Genomic DNA, 19,350 nt, shown 5'->3' on the forward strand with positions numbered 1-19,350 from the left:
AAAGAATCATGGGAAAAAAGCCATGAATTCTATGTGCTGCATTCCCCTAGCGGGGGAGCTCTGCCATTCTCATTGATCAGTAAACTTGGTCTTGCTGGCTGTCCTTGCAGATCTTTGGGAGAGGGGCCTGTCGCTGTGGTTCTGAAGTGTCTTTGCCAGAGGCAGAATTGTCCCACCCTTGCCGGTTCCAGGCTAAGTAATCTGCTTGGGTTCGCTCTCAGGAGTTTTGTTCCCTGCAAGCTTTCCGTACAGCTTTGGAGGATGAGAGTGAAAATGGCAGCCTCCCAATCTCCGCCCAGAGGAGCCATGAACTCAGGGCCCCACTCCTCAGTGCGCCCCCAGAGAAAAGCAGTCAATCACTCCCGTCTCCCCGGTCTCCGGCCGCACTCCGTGCTCACCCGGCCTGTGACCAAGTGTTTCTATCTCTGGCACCCGACCCCGTGTGGAGTCACCAAACCCAGCAGATCCCTGCGATGCGCTCCCGCGCCGCTCCTCCTGGGGGAGGAAAAGGAGTCTCCCGGCTCTGCCGCTTATTGGGTCCCTGCTGGAGGAGCAGTGGCCCAACTGTGCCGCGGATCACGGTTTATGGCCACCCCAAGCTGAGAGCCCACGCCTCGGCTCCGTCTCTGCAGCCGGCCTCCCCGCTCTGATACCTGGGAGCTCTGCCGCACTCAGGCACCCCTGGTCTTTCTGTGACCCCGAGGGTCCTGAGACCACACTGTCCCGTGAGGGTTCCAACCCCCGCTTAGCTACTGGAGCGACGTCCCTCAGCAGAGCCGACTTCTAAAAGTTGCGATTTTGTGCTCTGCTGCTCTATCACTTGCCAATAGCGGCTGTCAGAGGCCCCTCCCAACCGTCTTATCTTCCCGATTATCGCCTCAGATTCACTTCTCTGCACGTCCTACCTTCCAGAAAGTGGTCGCTTTTCTGTTCAGAGAGTTGCTGCTATTCTTTTCTTTGATCTCCTCTTGTTTGTAGGTGTTCAGAATGGTTTGATCCCTATCCAGCTGAATTCCTGGGACCAGACGAAATTTAGGTCTCCTACCCCTCCATCATCTTGTTCCTACCCTACTCTCCTTCTTTTTATATACAGTTGCACTATCCCTATAAAGTAACTTTGGAAAACTACTTGGCCATATGCACACAGCTAAATATATGCCTGTATTAGGATCCAGCCTTTCAACTCCTAGATATAGACCCATCAGAAATGCTCACACATGTTCATCAAAAGAAATAACAAAAGAAAGTTTTCACTATTTTTTAAATAGTGAAAATTTAAAAATTTTCACTATTATTTTATACTTCAATGAGTCATTGCATAAATTTACACAAATTAGTGATTATAAATTTTATTGATGGCACTATATCAGATATACTGATATCAAAATACATGTCATTCTCATAAAGGAAAGAAGGTTAGGGGCCACAGTCCACCTTTTCCAAAATGTCACTATTAACTTGGTTTTACAAAGAAACCCTGGAATCCAGATCCAAAAATAAAAAATAAAAAATGGCTTACTCAAGGTTAACCACCTATGTGTTAGTAGAATTAGATGAGAAACCAAACACCATGACTTATTCTGGCATTCTTTGACCATACAACTTTCTTTTGGATAAGAAAACATCTTGAAGTTCTCCATAAAATAGTTTTTAAGTTTTTTAACTCCATTTATTATTCTTCTACTAAGGATATAAAAATTCAAAAATTTTTACATAATGAGAAAGCTTCTGGTTGTGATACTTCCAGATTGTGGGTGTTCCAGTTCCCCAGGCATTTAGGCTGCCTACAGAGACAAGTGGTCAGTCCCATTTGGGAAATCCACGGCCTCCATCCATTCACCACTCCTCACAAATACAAGCTCTTTCTCACTCTCCATTTGCTATCCACATTACATATATTAATCACCTGAACATAGTCACACATTCGATGTGGTCATTCAATACAATTAATATCTGTCTACTAGATACCAAGCAACATTCCCATCATTTTGTTCTAACCATAGTATTGGATTTGCCCCAAACTTTCCTTATAACAGAAAGATGATTAATTTGCAAGACTGCTGACTGAAATCACTGAAATGATCAGCCTTGTTTCCTATCCCAAAAATTCACCTATTCAGCAAATAATCTACATCACTCCACATAGAGGCTGAGTCAGACATAGTCTGACTCGGATGGGGGTGAGGGTAGAGAGATAAAGATGAATAGTCTTAAAATCTAACGTTCAAATCTTAGTATGCCATATTGGTCCTACTGACCTCTCTCTAAAGCCTTATTTCATATTTTTTAGCCATAAAATCCTGAACAAGTTGCTTAATATCTCTATGCCTCAATTTTTTCAGCTGTAAAATGGAGGTGATAATAACACCTACCCCATGTGCCTCTTGAAAAAATTCAATGAAGAATTGTATGTAAAACAATTAGTACCGTACGTGGAAAAGAGTGAGGATCATGCAAGTTTACCTAATGTTATCACAATCATTATTATCCTTGCTCTTATAATGCTATTGTCTTGGCTATTGGTTTACTACCTTAGGGCAGGTTTTTCCCAGAAGCTGACTCTGAGCCAAGGATTCAAATGCAAGTGATTTATTAAAGAACTGTTCTTAGAAGAAACCAGCGCCAGCATTAGGGGAGCAGGATAAGACAGGGAAAGAAGTCAAGGAATGGCATGATTTCAGGTGAAGTCAAGCTTCAGCCTTATCTCAGAAGGATCTGTGAAAAGGAAAATATGCCTCAGAATTTGTTCTATATCAAGGCAAAGCCTCTGGGCTTTTTGTACTCCTGAACCTGTCTGTTCTTAAGAGGCAGGAAGGATGTGTAACTGCCCTTAGAAGGTGTACCTTCTGAGAAAGTTAGGCTCTCCACTGGGGTGAAGCAACTCCAAGAGCCTAAAGGCAATCCTCTGAAGGTTTTAGCAAATGAGCATGGGTCCACAAAACTGATAAAGGAGGTTAGAGAGTCTGACAATAGTGCCTGATACAACCTTCTGCGACTGAATTTGTGTAATCTGTTGCCTACTTTCTGTGTCTCCTCACTCAGTATCTGCCTATCTGAATGTCTTTAACCAACTGACCACATTTTACCTATTCCTAGCCCCATTGGCTTGAGACCCAGATATGTCTTCCAGGCCCAACCTCAACATGCCAGTCTCCATGAGCATGGCTCCCAGGCTGCTAAGTTGAAAACCCCTGGATCTACCTAACCTTTATAATCTACATGGCTTACCCTAGCCAGGATCTATTCCTACTCTTCTTCCAACTTGAAAGAGGGAAACTGGCATCACATCTCTCAATTTTGAAGTGCAGAATTCTTCAAATTACCTAGAACTCCTTTTAGAGTCAATTTATTTTTATTAGCTCTATATTTTATTTATAAAAGTATATACTATATTTTACTTATTAAGCATATATGTGGCTTAGTTGGAGAACATGAGAAGTCACAAGAATAAAAGAATTAAGGACTAAATACCAGTATTTGTAGAACCAGGGAAATAACTTGCAAACTAAATAAATACACTAGGAGAAAATGTGCAATATCAAACTTGGCATATACAAATAATGAAAAATGAATCAAACCTGTAAAAAAATCAATTCTCTTCCCCATAATTGATGTCAGTATTTTACATATAATAAAATCCTCCCTAAGCAAATAACTGATAAAGCAATAAAGCTGTCAGATGCGATAAACAGACCGTTTGCCTGGACTCTGTAGAAACACTGCCATTCAGAGGCAGATACCCTGTTATATTAAGCTACATGAAGAAAACATTTATCTATTGTGTGATAAACCTGACAAGTGCCTAAATCAGCTGCCTAAGAAGACTCTCTGGTAATGCACCTCTACAAAGGCTGATATTTAATTATATCGCCATGAGTGTGAGATATAATTGTGCCTATTATTGATAGGAGCAGAAAAGGGGGAGTAGAAATTAACTTCCATTGAACAAGAGTAATCATCCATTATTGAAGATAAGATAGGACATCTCCATTGTATTTGAAGGCTGGATTCATTCGTCAGTGTTTCTGTTGCTGTCCCTATATCTACATAACCTAAAAAGAAGGTCAATCCAGCATCGAGAATGGAGAAACATTCTGACATCAGGAAATATACACCAGCATGAGTTCCAAATATCTCAAGCTCAAGATGTTACCCTCAGCCTGGCTATTCCTCCTGTGTTCACCAACTCCATCGTGACAGCTGCCCAAGCTACAGGACTTGGAATTCTTCTTAGCTATTCTTTCATCCCTTACATCTATTTGGACATCAATGCCTAACAAGTCTATGTTCAAGCCCCTGCCAGTTCTGAGCCCTCTACTCCATTCTGTTTGCACTTTTTTTAGGTTCTGGATATTTATTTTTTTAAGATTTTTATTTATTTATATGACAGAGAGAGAGAGCACAATCAGGGGGAGCGGGAGAGGCAGAAGCTGGCTCCCTGCTGAGCAGGGAGCCCGATGCAGGACTCGATCCTAGGACTCTGGGATCATGACCTGAGCTGAAGGCAGTCACTTAACCAATTGAGCCACCTACGTGCCCCAAGTTCTGGCTATTTCTTGCCTAGACTGTTATGTTTGCCTCTTGCCAGTTCTCACCAACCCCAGCTTTCTGGCTTCCCAGGCTACTGGCAGAACACTGATGTCAAAGTAAACTTCTAAAATGTAGATCTAGTCATGTCACTCATCACTCACCTGCCTTAAAAATGGCCTAAGTTTAACAACAGAGAGTTCAGAAGAAGCAGCCAGACAAGAAAGAACTTACAGAAAGTTAAAAAATATGTAGCATTTAGATGCACACTTTGGGAGAGTATTAATATCCTATCGCTGCTGGAACAGATAATCAGAAACTTGATGGCTTAAAACAACACAAGTTTATTATCCTACAGTTCTGGAAGTCAGAAGTCTGAAAAGGATCTTACAGAGCTAAAATCAAGGTGTGTGTCTGTTGTGTTTTTTTTTATCTGGAAGCACTAGGGGAAAATTTGTTCTTTCTTTTTCCATTATTTAGAGACTGCCTATATTCCTTTGATTATGGTCCCTTCTAGTAATCAGATCACTCTGACCTCTACTTCTGTACTTACATCTCATTCTCTGACTGCCCTACCTCCTGCTTTCACTTATAAGAACACTTAGGATCACATAGGGCCCACCCAGATGATCCAAGACAGTCTATCCCAAGATCCTTACTTTAATGACATCTGCAAAGTCTCTTCTGCCATATAAGGTAAACTTTTTTTACAGGTTCTGAAGATTTGGACATGAACACCACAAAATGGGTGGGCAGGCATTATTCTGACCACCAAAGGTGATAAGATCATAAGGAAACCCAAGGAAGCAAAGACTATGAAAGTCAAAACAGAGTTTACCTCAAAGGGGGAAGGTTGCAATTAAAAAGAAGTATGCAGAAACAGGCTTCTAGGGGGCTAGAAATTTTCTGTTTCCTCAACCAGGTGGTGGTTTTGTGACTATTCACTTTAAAGCATGTTTTAAGCCATACATTTACATTTTATGCATTCTTAATATAGGTGGTTATGTCACATTAAAAAATGATTACAAAACCTGCCTGAAGGTCTGTATTATATTATTCTGGATAGCTGGTCCTCCAAAAATAGTCTCAGCTTCTCTTGCCAGCCTCATCTCTAAGCACTCCCTGCACCTCCCTCTAGTTTCCCTCCCTTCCCTCAACTCAGATTCTACTTCAGCCTCGCTGAGCATAGGATGCTCTTTTATACCTCTGTGTATTTGGACACAAGATTCTCACTGCTTGTTCTGGTTTTATCACATTTGCTTGGTGAACATTATCACATTCATTAAGCCCAGGCCAAATAGTACATAACATGTTAACCCCACCCTGACTACTGTGACCCCCCTTCCAAAGAGACTCAGGTGGTCCAGCCCCTATTCCGCCACCACATTTTGTTCATAATCCATCATCGCGCGACCATGTCTATAGTGAATTGATATTTATGTCTCTATTTTCCCAGAAAATTTCCAAACAACTTTAGAGCAACTATTTCTTAGCAAAGTTTTTGGCATAAATTTTATACTTAATAAATGTGCTTTAAAAAAAGTATGATCCATTCTACTGTGTGAGAAAAGTGACAGGATAGGGTTGGGGCAGATGGAGGTTGATAAAATGGAAAGAAGCCAGGTTCACACAGTCACATTCTAGGTCCACCAAGTAGGATGTAAGCAATTGCAGTTTTGAAAATAGGCTTAAATTCACAGCATACAGACACTGTATGTAGTTTATTATTTGCAGTAATGGTCTAGAAAGTCATTCAGAATACAGAACCATTGTTTCAAGAAAGAAAAGCTCCAGAATAATACAATAGAGACTTTTAGGTAAGTTTTAAAATTTTTTTGGTGAAATAAACACCTATATTAAAAATGTCTAAGGCGTCCAAATCAGAAAAGAAGTAAAACTATCTCTATTTGCAGATGACATGATACTATTTCTAGAAAACCATAAAGGCTCCACTAAAAAACTGTTAGGACTAATAAACAAATTCAGTAAATTTGCAGGATATAAATCAATATACAAAATCATTTGCATTTCTATACACTAATAACTATCAGAAAGAGAAATTAAGAAAACAATCTCATTTACAATTACATCGAAGAAAAAAATATTTAGGAATAAATTTAACCAAGAAGGTGAAAGACCTAAAGACTGAAAAGTATAAGATATAAATAAATGGAAATATATCTCATGCTCATAGAGTGGAAGAATTAATGTTGTTAAAACATCCATACTACCCAAAGCAACATATGGATCTAATGCAATGCTTATCAAAATTCCAATGGCATTTTTTACAGAAATAAAACAATCCTAAAACTTGTATGGAACCACAAAAGATCCCAAATAGCTAAAGCAATCTTGAGAAAGAAGAATCAACTTGAAGGCATCGGGCTACCTGATTTCAAACTATATTACAAAGCTATAGTAATCAAAACAGTATGGTACTAGCATAAAAAACAGACTCATAGGTCAATGGAATAAAAAGCCCAGAAATAAACCCAAATGTAAATGGTCAATTAATTCACAGCAAAGAAGCCAAGAATATGCAATGGGGAAAAAACAGTCTCTTCAATAAATGTTGCTGGGAAAACTGGACAGCCATATGTGAAAGAATGAAACTGTACCCATTTCTTATACCATACACAGAAATTAACTCAAAGTGGGAAAGTAATACCTGAAACCATAAAACTCCCAGAAGAAAACATAGGCAATAAGCTCCTTGGCATCAATCTTATCAATAATTTTTAAAATACAGACACCGAAAGCAAAGGCAACAAAAGCAAAAATAAATAAGTGTGACTACATCAAACTAAAAACAGCTAAGGAAACTGTTACCAAAATTAAAAGGCAACCTAGAGAATGAAAGAAAATATTTGCAAATCATTTATCAGATAAGGGGTTAATATCCAAAATAGATAAAGAACCCGTATAAGTCAGTAACAAAAACACAAACAATATGATTTAAAAATGGGCAAAGGGTCTGAATAGACCAAAGAAGATATATAAATGGCCAACAAGAACATGAAAAGGTGTTCAACATCACTAATCATCAGGAAAATGCAAATCGAAACCACAATGAGATGTCACCTCACACCTGATAGAATGGTTAGCTATTATCAAAAACACAAGAGATAATAAGCGCTGGCAAGGATGTGGAGAAAATTTAACCCTCTACACTGCTGGTGACAATGTGATTGGTGCAGCCACTATGGAAAATAGCATAGAAGTTCCTGAAAAAATTAAAAATAGAACTACCACAGGATTCATCAATTCTACTTCTGGATATGTACCCAAAAGATACAAAAACACTAACTTAAAAAGATATCTGTACCCCCATGTTCATGAAAGCATTATTTATAATAGCAAAGACATGGAAACAACTTAAGTAATGTAAGTATCCACTGATGAATATATGGATAAGGAAAATGTAATACACACACATATATACATGTGGCTATAGGTATGTGTATGGTGAATATATGTACATATGTGGGTGTGAGAGAGAACAATTACTTGGCCATGAAAAAGAAGGAAATCTCAGCATGTGGACCTTGAGTACATTATGCTAAGTGAAATAAGTCAGACAGAGAAAGACAAATACTACATGATCTCACTTTATGTAAAATCTAAACAAACAAACCAAAACCATACATAGAACAGACTGTTGGTTGCAAGACACAGGGGGTGGGCAAAATAGGTAAAGGGGATCAAAAGGTTCAAAGTTCTGGTTATAAAATAAACAAATCCTGGGGATATAATGTACAGTGTGATGACTATAGTTAACAACATTATACTGCATATTTGAAAGTTGTTAAGACAGTAAATCTTAAAAGTTCACAACACAAGAAAAAGAAATGTATAATCCTCTGTGGTGATAGATGCTAACTAGATTGATTATAACAATCATTGAGTAATATATACATATATTGAATCATCATGGTTTACACCTGAAACTAATATAATGTTATATATCAATTACATTCCAATTTTAAGAAAAGAAAGAAAGAAAGATGCAAGGTTTGTGATCGCTATCATATGCCTCATTGAATTCACCAGTCTAGAAAAAAAAAAGCATAAAATGGTACTGAACCACTGGTCCTAGGGGAAATACAGGGTTAGGTACCTGTGAACCTCTGGTGACAACATTTTCCTCAGCCAATCAATACATAACCTTGTTTGGGTGTGTTTCTGTTTAAAGATACCTTATTTAGGATATACTATTGATTCACTTACCTTGAACTCTTAGCCTATAGCACTCTAACTCATGCCTGAACAACGCTTACCTAACAAACATTTTCTCCATAAAGTGCATCATAGCCTTCCTGTGTTGAGAAACGCTCAGCTAACCCTTCAGCACTATGCTTGGGGGCTATTTTCAACAGAAAAATCATCAACAAAAAACACAAAAATGAAATAATGTGGCACTCCATTACCCCTAAAAGGATAATTGTTTACAGTATGAGGACCAAAACAAGAAGGCAGAATGTCTGGTCACCCTGTTCAGTATCAACTGGGAATATGCACATCTGGAGATGAACATTTTTTGCCACTCAAGCGAGTGTCCACATTCACAAATGACCACTCACCTGCAGCTGAGTACTGATTTCGGGATGACAAACAACTTTTACCAAATAGGTGAATTTGCAAATACAGAATCCACAAATAGTGAGGATTGACTGTACATTATTTTAATTTTACTATCCTCCCCACTACCTAACAGTGGAAACTAAGACGTAGATTATTGAGTAACCTAAAATTACATTGCTGATACTTGTGAGAGACAGGATTCAAACTTCTGCAGTTCTGCCTGGGGCCAATGCCTGTGCTCTGCCCCCTGCAGGCCAGCTATAATTCTGCAAAGTGGCTTATGGAGAATGAGTCTTTGGGATCTGTGCTTTTCATGGGATCTGTACTTTTCATGGCTTCTTTTGTTCAGTCCCTCTCTGACCTTATAGAATACTTAGCTTACTTGACTCTCATTTTTTTAAGTTTATTATTATTTTAGTAATCTTTACACCCAACGTGGGGCTTGAACTCTCAACCTTGAGTCAGGAGTCACATGCTCTTCCAACTAAGCAAGCCAGGCGTCCCTAGCTTGCTTGACTCTTAACAGAATTCTACTGGAATACCATCACTGCATTTACCTACCCTCACTCATTTTTCGTTTGCATTCGTGTCATTGATAGATTATTTAAAGGAACTACTCTTTCTTACTCACTGTACAATGTTCCAAAAAGATAAATGTAATTTGAGAATATTCACAAACCTGACACCTGAGAGTTTATTAATCATTCTTCATTATTAATTAATAGAAAATCAGTTAAGATTTACTGTTCTTCTTCAGTAGAGTCTATTGACTTTATTGAACTTGGATCTTTACAAGTTATAAAAGTTTATGCTTTCTTTGAGCTTGTCTCACACTTCCAGAGGTCAAAGAACCCCAGGAGAGGGAGAGAACTAGTGTACAGAAACCATTCTGTGTGAATTGCCAGCCCACAGAACATGGAAAACTTCAAGATTCTTCTATGTGCATGTCTCCAGCTCTGGCCCACTTTCCATTTAGCCACAGATCAATGGGAATTAAGCAATTTCACTATTGATTTATGATGCAAAAAATGTTTTCCATAATAAATATTCCAGCATAAATGTGCATCATAAGCAAAACGTTCCTAGATACTCATTTTATGAAATTTAACAGTCATAAGCCAAGAAGACCACAGATCACAACTCCTAGCTAAGCAATCATTTGAACAGAAGATCCTGGTTTGGACTCAATTTCCAATAAATATTATGCTGTCAACCTCTCTTTCTTAATGTTCTCTTTAATGTGATTATGATTTTGAGCTTCAAATGATCAAATTCTAGAATTACACATAATGGCAACCAAATAATTCTGTAATGATTACTAAGAACAAGGTTGTTCCAAGATGTTGAAATAAAGTTGAGGGGCGCCTGTGTGGCTCAGTCGTTAAGCATCTGCCTTCGGCTCACGTCATGATCCCAGGGTCCTGGGATCGAGCCCCGCATCGGGCTCCCTGCTCCGCGGGAAGCCTGCTTCTCCCTCCCCCACTCCCCCTGCTTGTGTTCCCTCTCTCACTGTGTCTCTCTCTCTGTCAAATAAATAAATAAAATCTTTTAAAAAAAAGTTGAACATACATCAGCTCTCTCCATCCTCAAATCCCTCTCATGTTACATCCTAGTCCCTTCTCTTACTTCTTAAGGAATAGAAATGAAAAGGGAAATAAACATTTAGCAGCTAACTAGCTGCTAGTGAAGCATTGGGCTTAAATCCTTGCCATTTTTTACAGTAAGTTTTTCCTTGTATTTCTATTAAGTTATATTGATCATTAGCTACTCCTCACCTTGGGTATCCCTTAGAAGTCAACCAATAAGACAACAGGTCAATATTTTACCTCATTTCTGTTGGAATGAAAACCGAATGTCTTCGTTTTCTATACTTGACATTTACCAGGTAAAAATTCCCTCTGCCCTGCCCCCCTCTGATTGATTCAAGAATTCCAAAGCAATCTTAAGTTGTTCTGGCGAGTCAATATCTGAGTTTTTATAATTTGATTATAATTCTAAAAATCATAAACATCCTTTTACTTTGGATGCCGGTTTAGGTTAAGAAAATATTTATGTAATCAGCAATGAGCACCGAGAATACAAGAAGTCATTAATTATGTGAAGGATTGCAGAAGGGTCAGATTTGGAGCTTAAGCAAAAGTATTTGCCTGTAACTTTTCACCAAATGAGCACATTAAAGTCAGAGAAAGAACAATGCTTTCACCATAATTCATAGTTTTCTGAAAGCTAAATGACCTTTTTAAAAGATTCTTGGCCTCAAGATGTGATAAAAATGGAAGGGATATGAATACCTACAATGTGGTAATGAATTGTAAATGGCTTAGTAATCCACTTCCAGTGCTCACAGATCCTGTCCCAAAAGCATCTATTCCTATACATAAACCATCCAACAATAGCTCCTTCTACTGGTATCTGAATTCCATATCAAATTGAAAAATTATTCTGGTTATTAACAAAAAGCCTTTCCTAGAATGATCTTGGTACATTTCTTTGCTGTTTACTGTAGCTAATTTAAAATTCATTCTAATATTTCAAACAGTATGTTATAGATCAAAATAAATACATTATATTAGTCAGGTTGCTCCATTAACTTCACATTTTAAGAAAAAATATCGAACACTGCAGTCTTTTTCCTCTTTCCCATCAGGAGTGTCTGAAGCTCTCACACTGTGTTCAAAATGAGGAATCCACACCCTTCCAGCTCATAAGATATGTTGTGTATCACTTGGAGCCCCACTCCACAACAGACAGATTCAGGGGATCAAATCCATACTGGTGGAAGGGTGGAACTCAGCAGTGTTCTTTCTACTGCTTGAACTTCAAGCCTCCCCAAAAAAAAAAAAAAAAAAAAAAAAAAAGGTGAATAGTACCATAGCAAGGGGACTTTAAGCAGGGGACCTGGGTTTTCACTCAGGGGCTTTTAAGTTCTTCATCCCTGTCTCTCTCCAGTTATTGCAATCATTAAGTGAAATTACCTTGGGATGTTTTCACACATAGCCCAATTAGATCTGGATCTCAGGAGGCCAGGCCTGGGTAACAACATTATATAAAGCTCCCCTGGTGATTCAGTGTTGGGGACCAGTGAGTTGAAGTATCTCTCTTGTTATTCTTTCTTGTAGAAGTTTGATTTACAAATACACGGTCATGGCACATTGTACGGTTGGCTGGGAAGCTCTTTTTATGTCACGGAGACACAGTAAATGCTCTCCAAGAACAAGAGCTGAATCTGTGATGAGAATCCTGGGAATCCACATGTAAGTGGGCAACAATGCCCTGCTAAGACACCTGTGGCCCAGACAATTTTTGGTCTAATAGGGGCAGTTTTGTAATTATGGACAAGATAGATTAGACAGCAAGGAGCTATCTGATTAAACAATGACTGTATAGCAACAATTGAAGCAAGGACAGGAAAAACAGGGCTCCGCTAATGCATTCATCATACACCCTACTTCCTTTCAAGGTGGCATCTACAAACAGATCAGACTGCTTTTGAACTAAGCAAACCTCATAGTGCTTGACCAACTAAGGAGCTGGGACAGGGAGGAGGAGAAGTGATAAACCCAATAAAGATACTGGATTTCCTCTAATGTAGCACTTTTTAAACTCATTGCATAACTTATTATTATATATTACTAATCTGTGAATTACTATGTATGCAGTCATTATGTATACAATCTCAAAAAAGGTGATTGAAAACCTTGACTCTGGACACTTCTATCCCTAAATGATACAAAGAACATCTCTGTAGATCTTCTTCCATTTAGCAAAACATATTGTTGGGCCTTTGGTTTATAAAAAGAAAAGCCCCAAAGCATCACCTGGATGATAAATGGGTGAGACTAAAAGAAAAAACGTTGTTTACATTGTGTTCCACCTTATAACTGCATTATGATTTATTTATCCATTCCTTAACAAGGGATATTTCTGCTGTTTCTAATTCTTTGCTATTAAATATAAAGTACATATATATATTAGTATTTCTGTAGACTAAATCCCAGCAAGTGAGATTTCAGTGTTATAGGACAAATCTTCTTAACATCAACAGGCATGTAAATCATCTTGCTAAAATACAGATTCTGATTTAATACATCCAGAATGTGGCCTGAGAGTCTGCATTTCTACCACATTCTCAGGATACCAACACTGCTAAGTTCATAGGATATCTACTTTCTTTAATTTTGATAGTTACTAAAATGAGGATGAGCGGTAAATCTTAAAAGTGAAAAGTAGAAGAGTGAAGAACAGATTTTTTTACTCCATACACTTACGTCTTATTGCAATTTCAGTGCACATATTACTTTAGCAATTAAAAAAATGGAAATTTGAGGGACGCCTGGGTGGCTCAGTCGGTTACGTGCCTGCCTTTGGCTCAGGTCATGATCCCAGGGTCCTGGTATTCAGCCCTACATAGGGCTTGCTGCTCAGCGAGGAGTCCGCTTCTTTTCTCTCCCTCTGCCCCTCCCTCCGCATGCACATGCACGCGCGTGCGCTCTCTCTCTCTCTCTCTCTCTCTCTCTGTCTCAAAAAAAAATAAATAAAATCTTTTAAAATAGGAAATTTGACACAAGCAATCAGATAGTTTTAATAAATTAGCAAGTAATAACCAGGTAGGTCTCTCCCATTCTCTCCAATACAAATTAGTTTTCCAACATTACTGTAAAATTTCTAGAGATTCTTCTTTTTCTGTGTTCCTGACTCTACTTTCAACTGACCTCTTTCAGGTATTTTTCCAATCACCTGTCTAGTGGCCCCACAGCTTCCACCTCTTTGTAAAATGCAATTATCTCAAAAGGTCATGGGTTTTTGGGAAGGTGAATAATGGAATTTCCTACTCAAGACAATGCCACTACTTATAGGACATCTGAGAGACAGGTATGCCATGAAGTAACCCCAGGATGGCCAACTCCATTTTTCTGTAAAACCCTTTCGTGACCTAGCCTGCAGAAAGTAGGTCCAAGCAAATTCCAGATGTTAAATTCATCTTAGGTAACTGACTAATCTTTATTCCATGTTAACTTTTTTTTTTTTGATAAATCTTTTTCTATGAGTTTTTTTGTTGTAGGTTTCAGAAACTGGAGAAGTTTCAAATAGTTGGGAAAAGTCTCACTCAATGGTAGGTAAAAGTAGCATCTGGTTTTTAGAAAGAAAAATCTACAAGAAATGTAAGAACCTAATTAGGGATTTGAAATCATTTTGATATTATAGAAAATCCAAGCTTACTTTAATGATCATACCAACTTAAAAATATAGGGGTTGGCAACTAATTTGATGATCTAATTAAATGCACTGACTGGTGTTAGACGATCTAGAGAGAGTAATTCCAACTAGTTTTTCATTTAGGTTCATCATAGTGTTTCTGAAAACTTGGAAACCTGCCACTCAAAATCATCTTTGCCTGCTTATTCATCAGTCAGTCCAAGTGCTCCTCCAGTCCCTAGCAAGCAAAAAGGGAGATGAAGTTGTCTATGACTGAACCCTCAGCAATGTAAAGTCTAAGATTAACTGTTTTATTTCAAGACAGGTTGGCATTTTATTGGTTGAAACTTAGAAGACCCCAAGGAGGGTCAACATTTATAAACTATAAACTAGAACATAGGGATTTATTGGAACCATAGATCACACTTTAGATCTTTTGCAAAGACAACACCCTAGCATTTCTTTGGGCTGAGAATTGGGATCATTTCCCAGGTTATAAAGACACACTTATTGAAGCAAAAGCAAGGTAGATTTGTCATTATAAGCAGAGAAGATGGCAAATGCTAAAGGAGAGGTGTGTGTGTGTGTGTGTGTGTGTGTGTGTGTGTGTGTGTGTGTTATAAGCATTTGAAATGTCTTGCAAATGTTGTAAACCTAAAGTAATCAGAGCTGAGTTTACCCATTGTTTCTCCTCAGGCTTTCTAAATAATGTTGTGTAATAGGCTGATATCTGAACCCAGAGAAGGGTAATAGCATCAGTCAGTAAGGTGCCATTACGATGCATATCAACAGTAGATTGAGACTGACTTTTGATTCAATGAGACAATCTTAAGTATTCATATACCATGTGCTACCCCTTTTTATTCTTATTTCTACCTTCTCATCACTCTGACAATGTGATCACGGTTGAACAATTATTCCATAGAAGAATTATAAACAGCAACCTTTCCAGATTCACTGGGAGACTCTGAAATTGGAAATTGGGTTTCAACCAAAGATGTTGTATGCTGGAGTAGCTGCAATAAACTGAAACCATTAGGGCTATTTGCAAACTAAGTGGATGTGTCTTTGTTAAAATTTGATGTTTATTTTTAATATGGTTGCCTGCCTTTCTCTATCTGAACAGCTCATTACACCTTAAATATAAACCACATGCGCACTAGAGCATTTATGTAATTTTCTGGGGCAAAGAATTTAGGCTGTGATCCAACACTAAAATATATTACTTTAATATTTATTTGCATCTGTTTGGTATTGTCATGATCCATACAAGACCGAATTATTTTACTTTCCTTTAAAAAAAATAAAAGGGAAGAAAACTCTCTGTTTATAGACTACTAGTCAAGTGGATTTGAAAAGCTTCATTTAAGATTCAGTTCCTCTCTGCAGATATTAGTATCATAAGCATTGATGAAGAATAATGTAATGAATGATGAGTTTTGAACAATACTATGGCTGATTTGGTAAAGCTATGTTTTTGGCTTAAACAATAGGATGTTTGATCAAATCAACCACAGGGAAGGAAATGGTATTGCAAAAGATGAGTTTCTAATTGAGATAGACAATAAACTGTGTATCAGAAACAGCTGCAGGGAAATGGATCCCATTGCATTTTTACATGTTAATATGTTGAATTTCCACATTAGACAGTCACAATTTTGAGTTCTAGCACATCCAGGTGCCTTTACATCTGTGCAGTATATTTAGAAAGGAAGAAAAATCAAATGGAAAATATGTTATATTCATAACCTTCCCTTTTTTGGCTTTTCCTTATTAATTTCATTATCATTATAAGCTATGAAGATGAGAACAGATCCTTTGGCAATGACATTACTACAAGTTCAGATGTCATGGTCCTCTCCCTTTTCCATGCAAAAGGACATGCACACTGATTCAATGGAAGATATCTACATTTAACTTTAGGTCGTATGTTAAAAGAAGTCAGGCAAAGGGGTGCCTGAGTGGCTTAGTCGGTTAAGCATCTGCCTTTGGCTCAGGTCGTGATTTCTGTCTGGGTCCTGGGATCCAGCCCTATGTCAGGCTCCCTGCTTGGCAGGGAGTCTGCCTCTCTTCCTTCCTCTGCCCCTCTTGTGTGCTCATGTTCTGCTGTCTCTCTGTCTCAAAAAATAAATAAATAAAATCTTTAAAAAAAAAAAAGTCAGGCAACATGCATTATTTCTTTGCAGAAGGTACTTGTATTAAGCAAGGTAATGCTGGGTAACAAATTGACCCCAAATCTCAGTGACTCCATACTGTAAAGGTGTCTATATTGCTGATATGAATGTCTGTGTTCCCCCAAAATCTATTCAATGAGGCCCTAACCCCCAGTGTGACATGTGGTTCTGAGGAGGTAATTAGGTCATGAAGGTGGAGTTCCTATCAATAAGATCACTGCCCTTATAAGAAGAGACACAAGAAAGATGATCTCTCTCAACCAAGTGAGGTTGCGAACACTCACCAGACACCAGATCTGCCAGTATCTGGACCTTGAATTTCCAGGCTTCAGAACTGTGAGAAATAATTTTTCATTGTTGTTAAAGCCCCCAGTCCATGGTATTTGTTATAGCAGCCCAAACTAAGACAATTGCTCATACTACTCATTTAGCATAGGTTGGCAGGAGGCTTTGTTCCATATTTACCAAGGGCTCTGGTTTGGTGACACTCACCATCTTATAATGTCACCATGTCAACATATGATGTTCAGGGTTGTCACATCAAGGGGAGAGAGCACAGAGAAACCACCTTAGTCCCTTAAATCTGCAGTGACAAGGATTGCTTTCACTCACAGGACATTGGCCAGCACTGATCATATGACCCCATACCAACTACAACAGAAGCTAGGAAGTGGAGGGGAGCAAATGAATATTTAATGGAATGTATTGTCACTATCATAGTGCTTTCTTTCATCTGTGATCAGAGGGCTAAAAAGCCCAAATCAATTATTATTTTCAACAGGATATATTGTGTTGGGAGCCAATGTCATCTCTTTACACATTACCAAATATTGTGTATCTATTAAATCCAGTTTTTAATTTGCTATGGAACCATTGCAATTTATGAGAAATCCTAATGTAAATTTATATATCATTCACAAAAATATAATTATTTTTCTACTGGATAACTCTCCTGGATTTTTGTGGTTTATTTCTTTTTTCAAATTCCTTTTAGATGCATATCCAGTGAGCCTCTTGGTGCAGAAAGAGACAAATCATAAAATTAGTGAAAGCATCGACAATTTCTGTGAATGGCCTCCAAGGCACAGAACTTATTATGAGCCACCTTCATAACATGAAATAATGCATGCATTGATATCAACTCCCACTTTGGAAATAACTAATTAAACTCATTCTCTTTATACAGAGCAGAAAATAAGTTTTAAGCCAGCATTTATCAGTGGGCTTGGTGGGAATGGATCAACAAATCCCAAAGGCAAGTGTGCTGCACATTGATCTCAGGAAAGACCTGAGCTCCAGCAAAAACTTGAGAAATTTAAGCCGAAATAAGGTGAAGAGAAAAAGCTTGTGACTGTCTGTACCCATGGAAAGAACATGGGAAATAGACCAGTATAAATAAAAGTATTAGCTTCTGTTCAAAAATGTTCTTTAAATAGAAAAAAATGAAACATAGATTAATGGGGGAGCTTATATTAAAACAGAAAGAGTAAAGAGAGGAGAGGAGATGTTGACTCATAGGTCAGAGATACAAATGTCACAGCTTAAAATATGAACGTCCACACTCATCTACACAGGAAAGAACAGTTTAGAATAAGAATTCTGTTCACATATCACTTCTTTAGGCAAATGACTCGTTGTTTTAAGGGAAAGGATTTTCTTGCCTTCAAAAATGTTTTAGTGCCATAGAGAAAATGTAAACTGTGTTTAAATTTCCATAACCTCTACATTTTATGGCAGGGACCCAGATCCTATTAACAGTTTTCTGTTTCAACACCTGTTATCAAATCATAACATTTTAGCTAAACTGGCAAATGAGACTCTCTCACAATGTGAGTGTAAATGAACCCTTATTTAGAATCATTTCACTAATTATTTTTCCATACTGTGGACATTAATCGCTGCTTAGTCTTCTGACATGACCTAAACACACACATCAGATCTTTATGCAGTATGTTAAAGTAAGATGTGTATATTTCTATCTCTGCCACTGGAACTTAAGTTTTTTGAGGACAAAGTCAACCTTATTCTTCTCTAAATTAGCTCAGCATGTATTACTGCACCTTGAATAAAGATTGCCCTCAATAAATGCTTATCAGGTGCATTGTACACATAGTCCAAAAGTGAATAAGGATTTGTTTGATTGATGTACCATGGCTGAGTTTCGGTTCAGAATCTCTTGGTGACAGAGGACTTTCTGCCCATCTTTGGTAAGAAAAAAAAAATGCCTCAAGCCAAAGATCATTAAGCAAATTTCTGAATTTTGTTGGGAACCGTTCCTTAGATATTTCTCCGTAAAATGGGGATATAATGCCTATCTTTTCAGATTAACACGATCATTAAATGTTATTTTAAAAATTTATAGGTCAGTGCCTGATTTTCTATGGGTTCTCTATAAAGAAAGATAATGTCTAATTAGAGAATATGTTTTCCTTACCAAAAGATATAAAAGTCACAAAGCCTTAGGGGAAATGGCCATAAAATATCCCCAAAGAGAAATAATCACTAAAAAAGCATTAAAGTTCAGGACTCTAAATTTCAACAATTCTAAACTACCTAAACAAAATTAAGAAAAGATAAAAGCCAACCATACCACCTGCTAAGAAATTTAAATGGAAATGAAAAAAAGAGAGAGAGAGAGAGAGAATTTATATGGAAATGGGGAGACCACTTAGGAGGCTTTCCAATAATCAAAAACAGAGCTGATGGTCACATGGACCACAGGGATCACAGTGCACTGGTGACAGGTGAATAGACTCAAGATATCCTGGAAGGTAGACCCAAGAGTATATCCCAATGACTGGAATGTGGGCTGTAAGAGGAAGTAGGGAGGTGAGGCATTTGACTTAATGAAGCTTCCATTCACTCAGTTGGA

The sequence above is a fragment of the Callorhinus ursinus genome, unplaced genomic scaffold, assembly GCF_003265705.2.
Source record: "Callorhinus ursinus isolate GAN/ISIS: 27379988/994484 unplaced genomic scaffold, GSC_fseal_2.0 scaffold2, whole genome shotgun sequence".
In the NCBI taxonomy this organism is placed as follows: domain Eukaryota; kingdom Metazoa; phylum Chordata; class Mammalia; order Carnivora; family Otariidae; genus Callorhinus; species Callorhinus ursinus.